Source organism: Aquarana catesbeiana, linkage group LG02 (assembly GCF_042186555.1).
Source record: "Aquarana catesbeiana isolate 2022-GZ linkage group LG02, ASM4218655v1, whole genome shotgun sequence".
In the NCBI taxonomy this organism is placed as follows: domain Eukaryota; kingdom Metazoa; phylum Chordata; class Amphibia; order Anura; family Ranidae; genus Aquarana; species Aquarana catesbeiana.
This window is the reverse complement of record NC_133325.1, coordinates 86,242,367-86,257,769: the sequence shown is the minus strand read 5'-3', so window position 1 is coordinate 86,257,769 and position 15,403 is coordinate 86,242,367. Positions and strand designations below refer to the sequence as shown.

General features: G+C 43.2%; 1 long non-coding RNA gene across 1 annotated transcript; it reads right to left on the bottom strand.

Moving 5' to 3' along the window:
• Window positions 1-2,819: 2,819 nt before the first annotated feature.
• Window positions 2,820-7,564, bottom strand: LOC141127009 (uncharacterized). The gene is made up of 2 exons (XR_012241478.1): window positions 7,100-7,564; window positions 2,820-3,727 (listed from the first exon to the last, which is right to left on the bottom strand). It is a non-coding gene; the product is annotated as an uncharacterized lncRNA (long non-coding RNA).
• Between the last annotated feature and the right edge of the window lie 7,839 nt (window positions 7,565-15,403).

Here is a 15,403-nt window from a genome sequence, read left to right as displayed (position 1 = left end):
TGCTGCTCTCTTGATGTAAACACGGTCACATGCAGTCTCGACTGTCCTGGCTACGATTTATCTTGGCTGTTATATGCCTTCAATGGTACTTGGATTTTAGGTTACTCTAAGACTATGTTTCATTGCTCTCTGTAGCTATATAGGACATATCCCCCTTTTTTTACGCTATCTAAATTTCCATCCTTTTTTTTCTCCATTACAGAACATGCCCTCAGCCATCATTTATATTTTTTTACTATTCAATGTGGTGTAATCACATGTGCCCGGCGCGGCAAAGACGCTCCCCTCAGAGCGCTCTTAAGGAGTGACATGTCGTGTCATCTATACTTGCCACTCCCATCTGTTTCCAGGGAGACCGCTTTGTGTCTTCCTGGGGACACATCCGTGCTGGTGGGACATGCACGCGTCACGTCACTCCGCAGTGCACGCGTATGACGTCACGTCTGCGCTGTGGGGAGGCGCAGCGCGAGTGCGACTCAGGGGGCCTTTATTGAGCTCTGGGTGATTTTCGGCCACACACAGCTGACACCTATTCGGTAGGCGGTGCGACCGACTCCAATACACGTATTTAAACTCAGGCTTCAGACCTATGTGAATTAGATGCGGGTTTCCCGCATCTAATTCGCATAGCAGGAGAATGCGACTGGCTCCCTATGGAATGCACTGCACAGAAATGCTGTGCGTCTTTGGCTCCATTCCAGGGCCCAATTCAGGCATAGAATCGGCCCCGATTCGTCCCTGAGACGGGGAACATTAAAGGCAACGGAGTAAATAAAAGCAATTTTATTGGTACAAATATACAAAAATATACAAAAAATCTACAATAGTCACATAGAATAATGATTTTAACAATAAAATCAGGAATATACTGATGAGCGAACCAAATGTGTATTCATGTAGTCTTCCACCTGAGCCTACGCGTTTCGGGACTGCTAAGGCTCCTTTAGCAGTCCCGAAACGCGTAGGCTCAGGTGGAAGACTACATGAATACACATTTGGTTCGCTCATCAGTATATTCCTGATTTTATTGTTAAAATCATTATTCTATGTGACTATTGTAGATTTTTTGTATATTTTTGTATATTTGTACCAATAAAATTGCTTTTATTTACTCCGTTGCCTTTAAAGTCCCACCATTTCCTGAGGGGTTATCTCTTTCTCTCATTATATCAGGGATGGCGGCAACTCTTGTGACATAATTGGATGGTTCCCCCTTTTTAAATTGAGACGGGGAACAGGGACGCACAGCGCTCCTGTGTGATCCGCAGCCGGTTCCAGTGTGAACCGAGAATCACAGACAGACAAGCCTGGCGACTAGGGAGACGTATCCGGAGATGCTGACGAGAGATTAAATGTATGTAGGCAATAAAATCATAAAGAACAGAATCAAAGTAACACCCGATGCCCTAAAAACGTCTCTAATCGCTTATTGCAGCAGCGCTATGTGTCAAGATGTTCCAAACACATAATAAAAAACATTAAAAATATTAATTATTAAGGAGATCCAGGAAAGTTCGAGTAGCTGTGGTCTATTGTAGTGGGGAGCCTCTTTCACCAAGGTTAATCACCACGTGCAGGGGACATCACCCCAATGAAATTGCACTCACCAAAAGGTTAGCATACATAAGCCTTTATCTTAAACGCTTCCTTTCTCCTTCATCCAACCACCTGATGTCAGTCATATTCTTAGAAGATACCGCATTATATATGGGAGGAATGAAATAGCCAAATAGTGTAATATTGCTAAAACAATTTTTATTTAAACTTTCAAAGTATTCCCCCTTTAGCTAATATGCGTACCAGATATGCAATAAAAACGAGCATTTGCTAAAGTGCACTGTGCCTGCTTATCCCGTCTCCCGGGAGGTCCTCTGGAGCGTTTGCTGGATAATTGAACCAGCCTACTTCCTTGTTCCTCTCGGGTGCGTGGAACGCACGCGTCACTTCCGGTGAATTACGTCCCTGACGTGTTGCGTCACTTCCGGACGTCGTCGTCATTCACAGTGAGTAACATGGGGATCCCGCTGATCTCGGTTCTAGTGTCATTGCCGTTCAAATACCCCACTCTTAGGGGTGGCTAGTGACGTTCAGTATTCTCTTTTTTCAAATTTGGGGATGTATATAGTCCAAAGTACAACAGTGATTTTTCACATTGGATAACTCTACAGCATCTCCTGATTTTTCTGTCTTCCTGAGCCTGGCTGCCGGTTTTTGAGGTGACCTCTTATTCTAGGTACGTCTGACCAGAGTATAACCTTTTGGTCATCATGGATGCATGTTCATACTTTTTTTTTACTTAATTTTTTTTATTTTTATTCATACATCTTTTTATTACATTATGTGCTTTTTCCACAGGATTCCCGTCTTTTAGGCCCCAGTACATGTGGCTTCACTACAATCAGGGACAAAAACCCCTTTTGTATCGATCTGGTGCATAGTCCGTATATCTCTTTATGATCATTCTATGCTTTGGGCTGGAGATACCTCTATTATAGAGGTTTACTGTATGCAGCTATAATGTGGGCAGGATGATCAGAAGACTCCACGTGATAGTGTCCTTCTTTTAAAATGAATGTGGATGTTCTCATGTATATGCAATTGGGTGCAAGTTACCAGTACTTATGGCCTCTTCATATTCATTATTGGATGGGATGTACTAACTTATTGTTGACCATTTGTATTTTATAGATTATATATTTCCTGTTAACCCATGACTCGGTTAAATTGATGATAGGCAACTCCTATCCTCATATTGATTAGTGGTTCCAAATTAATAATAACTACTGCAGTAGGGAACAGACACAAAAGATACGCTCAGCATCTTTCCAAATTACTGTTCTGCTTTATTATGACGCAATTGAAGGTTTTTATGCACATGATTACGTAGGTATCACATTAATATTACAATTGTACATTTATGGTAACAAGGGGCGTTACATAGGCAGGCTAATTCTAATCAGGACTCGAAAGAATGTAAACATTTACTGAAAACATTATTAGTGCCGTGCACAGTGAGGGCAGTGTGCAATACATACAAAATACAATACAATTATATACAGAACGTACAAATTTCCATTACAGTCTCCCCTCTTTTGATCAATATTTTGATCACTAACCATACCTGCTATCACCTTTAACCTGGAACCTCCACACGCTTAGGTGGAGGTAGTCCTGGCCAAAGAGGCAAAAAACTCCATTGTGGAGAAAATAATAGCTGAGCAACTTTTTCATTACAAAATGACTTTTCATTGTGAAAAACAAATGATTGATAAGACATATTTACAGAGTACTGGCTGTACACTCCTGTGGCCAGAATGGCCTTCTAGCTGAATTGTGGACATGCTGACTTATCAGCATATGTAAACACAGACAATTCTACATATAATGGAAGACATACGAAAGACAAATATGACTTCAACATGGCTAAATATGACTTCAACTACTTTTCAAATATATATATCCCTTACAATTAAAGTAATTGAATCAAAAAGTACCCTAGACTGTGATCACAAGAGGGAAACAAATCAAACACAGAGATTTCTTTAATTTAGTCATTTTTGCAGTGTCTGGTGTGGATCCAGGTGACTTTTCCTTCAAGTTTTGCAAAAACTGTACATGAAATAGATGCAGTATTGAGTCTCCAAACTTTTCCTTATATATATAAATGTCTCTTAACAATCCAAAAGTCACCTGGCTTTAGTTTTAGATCCTTCCAAACTTTTAGGATCTGGAATTGGGGAGAAAACACATAAATGAGTTTGTCAAAAAACCTTAAAAGATCAGCAACATTCTCTGTGAGATCCGAATGGAGGACTTCAGCTGCTGAGACAAAATATTAGCAAGTGAGTAACACACTCCCAAACCAAATCCCATAGGGAGAGAGTCCAACATCCCCCTTAGGGGCTTCATAAAATATAAGAAAACATTCAGGCAAAAGTTTTCTAGTTTCTTACTCTACTTTGTCCGCTACATTGTAGACAGTAGGGGGTGTAAAAATAAAACCGCAAAACTTCTAGTAAGGACTCTCCTATAAAAAATGATTTCCTCTGTTACTCTCTGTACTTTCTGGCACTCTGTACTTACAAACTACTTCTGATAACACTTTTTACTGTGGCCTTTGCAGTAGCATTTGCCACTGGACATCCAAAAAACATGTCCATACAGACAAAATGCATATTTGTAAGATCCTGACTTGGGCATCTGGATATATCTTTTTTGTAATCTCTGGGAGGGATGTTCAGCTTTTGGTAACACCTTTGGTAACAGGTAAAACAAGAAGTGGTATGTTATAAAAACAACTGTGGAGAACCCTGGCTCTATCCCATGCTCATTTACTAAGGCAGCCATAACTGCTTGTGACTGATGACACGGTCCATGTGTCAAGCTGAAGGGAAAAGAGTGGCTGGCAGACATAAATGATCACTTTTTCCAAAGTCCTGTTTCATAAGAAGTTGCCCCCTGTGGACCACTTGTTCTTCTCGTTCTGGGGTCCTTAAAGTTGAATTATTAATCCCAGCTATACTGGGCCAGAACTAGGGTGGAATCTGTGAGTTGCACAGACCCATCAAGTGTCCGGGGCTGTAAATGCAGCATCCTTAGAGTCACCTGGTCTGCTTCCATGTGTGAAAGTTAATATGGCTACCTCAGCAAGAAGCTGGAAGGCTGAAAACAGCCAATCAAATTAACTTGGCATGCTTGGTTGGTTTACCTGCCGAAGTAAAAACAAACTTCTGGCCCTTCAAATGGAACCAAAAGCTCTCTATATCTCGACTATCTATATAAATATACACTCTTTTTATAGCTCACAGGCTTTGCTAAAACATGGAGCTCTGCTTCTTGAGCTGGGCAAAAAGGATCCAATGACTTTGAATACAGAGTATCTTTCTGGGTGATAAACTGCATACTCAAATCTACAAAAAATGTAATATCTGGGTCTTCAGGGAGTGTGTCCCGCACTGGGCTCACAGCAGCTGATTCCTACACCATCAATTTAACACATGTGGTTTTTCCTTTCTTTTGAATAAATGTCCACATTTTTCATTGTTAGATTTGTACATAAATAAACTCATATTTTAAACCTTTCATTAGACAAACATTTAGTTATCTGTATATTTGCTGCGCAGAATGTCGGACCATTGACCAAAACAATATCTAACTTTGTCTAATAGCACCTTTGCATAAAAGCTACAGCTCTGATATATCAGGATGAACCCTTCATTACTGGGTCCAGCTTGCATGAATATATTACAATGGCTTGTTTTCTATCATGCTATTTGTGTAAGAACTCCAGTTTCATGTTTCAAAAGACAACTTCTTCCTGGCAATATTATAATAAATGATAACAATACCCTGCGGTCATGGAGAGATGCCCATAAATCCAAAATATTCTTCTGCTTATACCACTGTACTTTACAAGAAAAAGGGGCACATCATTTCACAATCCACACATTCTGCTTTGGATTTCAAAAATAAAAATAAATAAAAACAAAAGGATCAATAATCTGTATGATGGACCAGAAAGCATCAAAAACTATAAAACAACTGGCTGCAGGTGGCATCTATCCTAACAGGGTGTGTGGACTTGATGTGATGGGACTGTTATATTTCATGGACCGCACATCAAGTTATTATCAAAAACCTTACAATATCATTTTTGTAGAAGAACTTCTTATGTATCCCATCCATCTTGGCTTTGTTAAATATTATGGCAGCTTTATTCCAAATAACAACCTCATCTTAATCTTTTTTTTCTCTCAATAAGGGCTTATTGAATAAATGTAAAATTACAAAATTGTTATCTTAATCTAAACTAATCCCATTTTTACAAATTTCCCCAATAACCTGGATTTCATTTCCAACCAAAGGTTGTCTAAACCAGTTTCAATATATCTATATAATTGTTAAACTCATATTAGAAATGAATACTCATTATTACTTAATTTTACTTAATTTCCCTTTTTTAAATGCACTGTTTCCACTATCAAAGGATATTCAATTTGTGTAATACACGGTTAAATGTAACCTTCATTTTACCGTGTTTGGAAAACAGATTCAAAATAATTGTGATCACATTGTTTACCATTAGATTCGTTAACCCGGCACATTTTGTTATAAATGTTTTGTCTAAAAAACAGAAATTGGCATGGTGTCTTTCCAGCTTATCACTAACCTCTCATCCCAGCCACATTTCTTTCAGGAGAGCACAAAGGAGGGGGTCACATCTGCGTACATGGCACACACAAGCAATAGAACTAAAGGTCCCAGCATTCGCACATACATTTTTCCCATTTGTACACAACATGTGCATATCATTCTCTCACTTTCTTTTAACTCTTTAATATTTCCCTGCCTAAATTCTGCTTTCCTTATTTTGTTTAAATAACTTTTATATCTAGCTTCTATGATTCTATGATCAGATGGGGAGCCACAGTGCTCATCCCATCTTCCCTCTCTGACAACATATAAAGTATTCTGTTTTAACTCTCATTTCTCTGTTTCTGACTTTTACTAGTAGTGCCTGACCCCAAATTCATCCCACAACTTAACATGAAAATGTCCCTTTCTGTCTAGTGTTAATGTCACCCTTGATCCATCCTGCTCACATAGATAACTTGTTTCTCTAGCTGTTTACTCTGCATTATTCTTAGTCCCTGTGGACCTTGGTAACCCAGTTACCTATTGTGGATCTCTGTCCACTTTAACCATTAATATAGGGGCTCAGTATAGGCGGAACCACACCTTCGGTTCATATATAGCGCTTCTCTTGCGCTGGGCATTTTTGAGGGTCTCTTACCCTTCATTCCCTTACTTAATTCAATGCCCATAATGACTGGCCAGTCTTCTCTCTTCTCTACTTGTGCCTATACCCTCTTGCCTCTAAACTACTTTATCTAGCAGATGTACTACATATACCTGTGAACAGTACTATTCTTCCCTTTCTTATTTATAACACTCCGATGGACAGTAGACAGTGACAACATAACATATAACCACCAATCAATACAGTTCGATTAAGGGGAGTAAAATAGGTACCCTTTGTCCCGAAAATGCCTTACCGATCAAGGAAGTCTGATAACTCAAATGTAAGCAAAAGGCTTACCTCAGCCGGCTGATTATCAGAAATTCCCGGATCGTCTCAAGCTCCTCGTTTCGGATACTCAGGGTCACCTGGAATCCCCTCCTAAGGCAAAGCTCGCCATGCATGACTCGGTTAAATTGATGATAGGCAACTCCTATCCTCATATTGATTAGTGGTTCCAAATTAATAATAACTACTGCAGTAGGGAACAGACACAAAAGATACGCTCAGCATCTTTCCAAATTACTGTTCTGCTTTATTATGACGCAATTGAAGGTTTTTATGCACATGATTACGTAGGTATCACATTAATATTACAATTGTACATTTATGGTAACAAGGGGCGTTACATAGGCAGGCTAATTCTAATCAGGACTCGAAAGAATGTAAACATTTACTGAAAACATTATTAGTGCCGTGCACAGTGAGGGCAGTGTGCAATACATACAAAATACAATACAATTATATACAGAACGTACAAATTTCCATTACACCCCCGATGGAGACAACACTCATCTCTGAAACACATTGGGTATAGGAGTCTGTATCTTCATTTTGCTTATCTTGATTCCTCAGTATTCATGACCATGTTCAAAATTTCATGTATTTTTCTATAATATATTAAAATCATATTTTATTACTTTCATTGTCTTTGGTAGTGCCTTTAAAATCCCACCCCCATGGACTTTCTTTTTATGCTTCATGGCATATGGTACACTTTTGAAATTTTATACATCAGAAATCTTTTCTCCAATTTTTACTGTTACTCTTTTACATAAATAAAAATCATTTTGAAAAAAAAATAAATAAAAAGAGCATTTTTGAGAGTCAGAGGGTCTCAGACGTAAAAGATGGGATGAGGTTCTCAATTTTGTGAAAAGTTAGGTATAAAAAATGTTGAACAATTTCAGAATAACGTTCCTCAATTTAAAATTGCAAAGACTTTAATATTATGTACTGTAGATGATAAATTTAACCACTTGCCAACCAGCCGCTGTCATTATACTGCGGCAGGTTGGCGCGTTCCCGCAAATCACCGTGGGTGTACGTCCGCTTGGGAACTCGCTTTTGTGGGCGAGCACGCTCCCATTGGCCAGCAGGGGAGCCAATCGGCAGCTCCGGCGATCGTTCCCCGCAGTGACAGAATAGGGATCTGCTAGTGTAAACAAGGCAGATCTCCATGCTGACAGGGGAGATCACACAGATCCTGTCTTCCTGCTAAGCAGGAAGAGGGATCTGTGTGTTTCCCCAGGCAGCCTATCCCCCATACAGTTAGAAAACACCTGCAGGTAAACATTTAACCCCTTGCTAGCCCCTGAGGTTACCCCCTTCCCTGCCAGTGTCAAGTACAACAGTGCATATTTTTAACACAGATTACTGCAATAATGTCACTGGTTCCCAAAGAAAAAAGTGTCAAAAGTGTCAGTTAGAAGTCCGATCTGTCCACCGCAATGTCGCAGTCCCGCTAAAAATCACTGATCGCCGCCATTACTAGTAAAAAAAAATAAAACATAAATGCCATAATCTATCCCCCACTTTGTAGACGCGATGACTTTTGCACAAACCAATCAAAATACGCTTATTGCGGGGTTTTTTTTACCAAAAATATGTAGTAGAATATATACCTAAAACTGGAGGAATAAATGTGTTTACATTTCTTTTTTATTGGAAATGTTTTATAGCAGGACGTAAAAAATGTTTTGTTTTTTTTTCCCAAAAATTGTCACTCTTTTTTGTTTATAGCACAAAAAATAAAAACCGCGGAGGTGATAAAATACCACGAAAAAAAAAGCTCTATTTGTGGGAAAAGGACAACATCAATTTTGTTTGGGTACAGCATTGCACGGCCGCACAATTTTCAGGTAAAGCAACGCAGTGCCGTATCTCAAAAAAAACAGTTAGAGTTAGACTTACCGGTAACTCTGTTTCTAGGAGTCGTCCAGGACAGCATAAGAGACACAGGCTCCACCTCTGGAGGCAGGAAACACAGTTAAGTCTTTAAAGGGCGGACGCCACTCACCTTCCTCAGCCTTTCAATCGAGAACTTCCCGGAACGGCTTCTGAAACACAGAAAAACACTCGTCCAAGGTTATAACAGCATATTGGGAGGGAATCCCTGCTGTCCTGGAAGACTCCTAGAAACAGTTACCGGTAAGTCTAACTCTGGTTTTCTCCAGGCGCCTGTCTAGGCCAGCACAGGAGAGGATCAAAGAGAACTTACCAGATTGGAGGGGGGGGGGGGGGGGGGGAGACTACCGCTGCTTGGAGGACCTTCCACCCAAACGCTTGATCTTGCGCTGAGAGAAGGTCCAGCCTATAATGTTTAATGAACATCGAGTAGCTTGACCACGTTGCTGCTCTGATGTGTTCTGGTGTCACCCCAGCTTGCTCCGCTCAAGAAGCAGACAGCACCCGTGTAGAGTGGGCCATCGAGGAAAAAGGGCACTCTCTTTTCAGAGTTTTGTAAGCTTCCATAATTGCCTGTTTGATCCAGCGGGCAATCATGCGCTTCGAAGCTTGACACCCCACATTTTTACCAGAATGCACAATAAAAATAGGGCATTAGATTTTCTGATGGCTTCAAAAATTCCAAATAATACAAGACACAGGCCCTCACATCTAGCTGGTGAAATTCCTCTTCTTTAGGATTGAATGGAGACGCACAGAAGGAGGGCACCACAATCTCCTGGTCCCTATGAAATGTAGACGCCACCTTTGGATCTGTATGCATTTCCAGCCTGTCTTCAAAGATTTGCAAGAATGGTTCTTAATAGAAAGTGCTTGCAGTTCACTAATGCATCTGGTTGTCGAAATTGCAACCAGAAAGGCCGTCTTGAGAGTAGCCCACTTTAAGGACAGATCTTCCTCTGGCGGACGTTTTGTCCACCCTTGCAACACAATTGTCAAATCCCACTTGGGCAGGATCCTGAATGGAATCGGCCTAATTCTGGATAACCCCTTGAAGAACCTGACAACTAGCGGGTCTAAAGCCAGGGGTTGTTCCAAAAACACTGACAAGGCTGCCACTTGAACCTCTAAAAAGATACTGATGGCCAGCCCTTGGTCCGCTCCGTCTTGTAAAAATTTCATGACGTCTGGAACACCTGTAGACACCTTCCTGGTTTCCAACCACAAACAAAAAACATTCCAAAATTTAAAATAAATTGCTTGGGTCACCTTTTTTCTGCTGAAAAGGATTGTATTTACCACCTTGTCTGAAAGCCCCTTAGCCTTCAGGAGGTCTTCTTCAGACACCATGCCGACAGCTTTAGACTCTGTAACTTTGGCACCCGGACCGGGCCCTGAGACAGCAGATCTTCCCTCTTGGGCAACATGAGGAGAGGCTCCACTGCCAGGCGCAGCAGCATGGAAAACCAGGCCCTCTTCGGCCAATACGGAACCACTATAATCATTGTGTGTTCTTGAGCAAATTTTCTCAGTACCAGGGGAATCATTTTGAACGGGGAAAGGCATACCATAGGCGAAATGCCCACTTCTGAGCCAGGGCATCTATCCCCTTTGCCCCTTTGTCCCTCTCTAACAAAAAGTATATTGGGACTTTGGCATTCGACTTGTTGGCGAACAAATCCACCTCTGGAAGGCCCCATTTTTCTGCAATTAGCTGAAATTTCCCAGTTCAGAGACCATTCTGCTTCGCAGACCTTGTGGCGACTTAAAAGTATGCCAGGCCGTTGTCCACACCCTTCAGGTGGACTGCAGAGATTGATCTCAGGTTGATCTCGGCCCAGGCAAAAATGGCCTTTGCCAAGCGGATCAAGGAAGGACACCGTGTTCCTCTCTGCTTGTTGATATACGAGACCGCTACTATGCTGTCTGAAAGGACCTGTACATGTGATCTCTCAATTCCTAGGCGAATGCCCTCAGAGCTTCCCAAATTGCTTGCAACTGTCTCCAATTGGCTGACCTTTGGGACGAGTGGACACCGGAAAGGACCACTGGAGAACCCGCAAGAGGTTTTCCTTGTCTTTTCACAAGGACCTCTTGGCCTTTCGCGATAGGTGAAAAGTCTCGTCCAGTGATTGTGGTCTCCCATCCCAGTTTCTTAGGATATCGGCCTGGAGACACCTGAAATGGGCCCACGGAACCGCTGGTATCATTGCTACCAAGAAATCCAGGCCCGACATGGCTATACTGATGGACACAGCCCAATTTTTTGAAAACAAGCTGCTGTAAGCTTTACTTCTTCCACCTTCTTCTCCATGAGATAGACTGTGCTACCGAGTTCACCCTGTAGCCTAGGCATTGTAGGTCCTGTGCAGGGGTCAGGTTTGAGTTTTCTTGGTTTATCAACCACCCCAAGTCCTCCAGAAAAGGCCACCCGCAGATTCCTCTGTAATTGAGGCAAGGTGGGGGCAAAAAATAATAGGATTTTTTAAAACCGCTTACCTGTAAAATCCTTTTCTTTCTAAGGACATCACGGGACACAGAGCCACAGTAATTACTGATGGGTTATATAGGGTATCATTGGTGATTGGACACTGGCACACCCTATCAGGAAGTTCAACCCCCTATATAATCCCTCCCCTTGCAGGGATACCTCAGTTTTGTAGCCAAGCAATATAGTGTCTTAGAAGAGGGGCGGGACCTCTGTGTCCCGTGATGTCCTTCGAAAGAAAAGGATTTTACAGGTAAGCTGTTTTTAAAAATCCTATTTTCTTTCTCGAACATCACGGGACACAGAGCGACAGTAATTACTGATGGGATGTCCCAGAGCAATGCTACCTGACGGGGGGGGGGGGGCGGACCACAACCAAGTAGGGTGCAATCAGACCTGAGGACCCTGTACCGCTTCCCGCAGCACACTACGCCCAAAGGGGATATCCTCATGCCTTCTCACATGATAGAATCTGGTGAATGTGTGAACTGAAGACCAGGTTGCGGCCTTGCAGATTTGAGCCATAGAGGCACGGTGATGCACTGCCCAAGAAGCACCAATAGCCCTTGAGGAATGTGCCCTGATCTGAATCGGAGGAATCTTCTGTTTCAAACCGTAAGCTTGAATGATCAATTGTCGAATCCATTTAGAAATGGTAGCTTTGGACGCTGCCTGTCCTCTATTGGGACCCTCTGGCAGCACAAACAAAACATCCGTCTTGCGGATCTGAGCTGTTGCCCCGAGATAGGCCTTAACTGCTCTTACTACATCCAACAAATGTAGAGATCTCTCTTCCGGAGAACAGGGATCTGGAAAAAAGCAGAACAATGTCTTGGTTTAAATGAAAATCAGAAACCACCTTCGGTAAAAAACTAGGATGAGGGCGCAGTACCACTATCCTTGTGTATAATCAAATAAGGCTCCAGGAAAGGGCTAATTCTGAAACTCTTCTAGCAGAAGAGATGGCCACCAGAAAAATTAACTTCCTTGTCAACCAAAGGACCAAAGGAATCTGACTTATTGGTTCAAAAGGCTGTTTCTGTAACACAGCCAGGACCAAGTTCAAGTCCCAGGGGTTTAGGGGCGCTTTAACCGGAGGATTAAGACGCATCACCCCCTGCATAAAGTTTCGGACCAAAGAAAGCGAAGCAAGTGGCCGTTGAAATAATACTGATAAAGCCGAGACCTGGCCCTTGATGGTACTCAAGGCCAGCTTCATCTCTAATCCTAATTGTAGAAAATCAAGAATTCTACCTATGACATGACATATTTCCTGGGATGCTAACCTCTGGATTCACACCAGGATACATAGGCTTTCCAGACTCTATGATAAATCATCCTGGAAGCTGGCTTCCTTGCATTAATCAAGGTAGATATGACAGGACCTGAAAGCCCACGACTCTTCAGAATGTGGGTCTCAATAGCCAAACCGTCAAATTTAGCGTTTGTAAGGCAGGATGGAACACTGGACCTTGAGATAACAGGGGTCTGGGCGTACCGGTAGTGTCCGCGGGGAACCCACCGTCATCCTTACTATTTCTGCATACCAAGTCCTTCTGGGCCAAGCGGGGGCCACCAGAAGTACCGACTTCCTTTCCTGCCTGATCCTGCAAAGGAGTCGTGGCAGTAGCAGAGTAGGCGGGAATGCGTAAACCAGTGAGAACTGATGCCACGGAATCACCAACGCATCCGTCCTGCATGCAAGAGGATCCCTCATCCTTGCCACAAATCTGTCTATCTTTTTGTTGAATCGGGATGCAAAGAGATCTACATCTGGGACCCCCCCATCTTTGGCATATGGCCCAAAAGACGTCAGGGTGTAAAGACCATTCCCCTGGGAGTAACTGCTGGCGACTTAGATAGTCCGCCTGCCAGTTCTCTATCCCTGGAATAAAAACTGCTGATATGCATGGCACATGCATCCCTGCCCAGACTAAGATCTGGTTCACCTCCTTTTGAGCAGCTCGGCTCCGGGTGCCTCCCTGATGATTGACATAAGCCACTGCCCTTAGTCTGGCCCGAGGAGGGGCCAAGACCTTTGTGAACACCCGAGGTGCAGTGGCTATCCCAAAAGGAAGAGCCACAAACTGGAAATGGCGCCCTCCTACCTCGAAGCGCAGAAACTTCTGATGAGCAGGAAAAATGGGCACATGCAGATATGCGTCTCTGATGTCTATCGATGCCAGAAATTCTCCTCCCTGCAGGGTAGAGACTACTGTCTGGACTGATTCCATGCTGAAGGACTGAATCCTTAGGAATCGGTTCAGATCCCTTAAATCCAGAATGGGTCTGACATCCCCATTTGGTTTTTGGACCGTAAAAAGGTTGGAATAGAAGCCCAATCCTTGGTCCTTTGCGGGAACCATCATAATGACCTCCTGCGACAAGTCGCTCTAACGCTAAAAGGAGCGACTGCTTCTTCTCTGGGGACACTTGATCTGAGGAACCGAGGAGGGGGAAATTCCTGAAACTCCAGCTTGTACCCTAAGGTTACCGTGGAGATTACCCATCTGTCCTGGAAATCCTCCTGCCAGAGCCCTGAGAACTGTCGCAGTTTTCCCCCCACTCGAGTGAGCGGGGGCGCCCCCTCATGCCGAGGTCTTAGTGTTTTGCCTAGTAGGCTTCTTCCCCCAGGACTTCTTCTGTCCCTGGGGTTGACTTGTCTCTGAACCCAGATGAAGGAGGCCGTCGAGACTGCCTGGAGGCTGAAGCCCCCGGCGCTGGGGAAAGAGTCCGTTTGAAAGAGAGACGCTTGCTCTCCTTCTTAACAGGTAAGAGAGTGCTTTTCCCGCAAGAGATTCTCTTGATATAGTTATCCAGATCCTCTCCAAACAATCTTTCACCACGAAATGGAAACCCCGCCAGGAGCTTCTTACATGGTGCTTCGGCTGACCAATTTTTCTACCATAGGATTCTACGTATATGCACCAACCCCAGTGAAAGACGGGAGGTTTGCACGATAGAATCTCTAATGGCGTCAACCACAAAGCATAAGGCCGCTGGTAGGTTAGCAAACCCCTGGGCCTGCTGTTCAGGTAATACTTTGATGACCTGCTTAACATGGTCTCTTAAGTATTGACAGACTCCAATCGCTGCTACTGCAGGTTGAGCCACTGAACCTGCTAAGGAGAAAACATCCTTCAATAGGGATTCCATCTTTTTATCTACAGGATCCCTGAGCATCTGAGCATTGTCTACAGGACAAGTCAGACTATTATTTACGGAGGAAATGGCGGCATCAATGGCCGGCATTCCCCACATTTTAATAAACTTTTCTTCCATCGGGTAAAATGTTGAAAACTTTCTCAGCGGAAAAAAACGTCTGGGTGATCCCACTCAGAATAAATGAGCTTTTCAAGTAAATTATGAACAGGAAAAGCCTGTGCTGCTTGGAAAGGTTTCAGTGACCCCAAAGCAGAAGATGATTCTTTAACAGTTTCAGGTACGGGCAACTTAAATGTGGAGCGGACCAATCCAGTAAGGATCTGCACTAAGACTTTCTCCTCTTGGGAAGTCGCAGAGGGTCCCTCTCCACCCGATTCCTCCGAAGAGGAATCATCCATCCCATCCCGATCCTCTGAAAGGGATTCCTCTCCTTTATCCCAGAGTTCCTCTTTCTGAGGGTCTTGGGGAACAGAGGAAGGCCTAGTATGTTTTCTTCCACTGAGTGAAGCTGTAATCACGGCCATTAATCTTTCCTCTAAACCATTAATGGTTGAGGAAAAAACCTGTGTAATATATACAGGGGCTGAAGTGCCAGAAGCAGGTGTAGCCCCTGACCCCGATGGCTCTCCCTGGCTAGCCGTCCCTGGCCCTTCGGGGGGGGGGGGGGAGGATGCTGCTGACAGGGGGCCCTCAGAACCTGAACGAGATCCCCTAGTGTCTCTGGTTCTTGGGGTGCTTGAACCTCTTCTACCCATAGTGCAAAG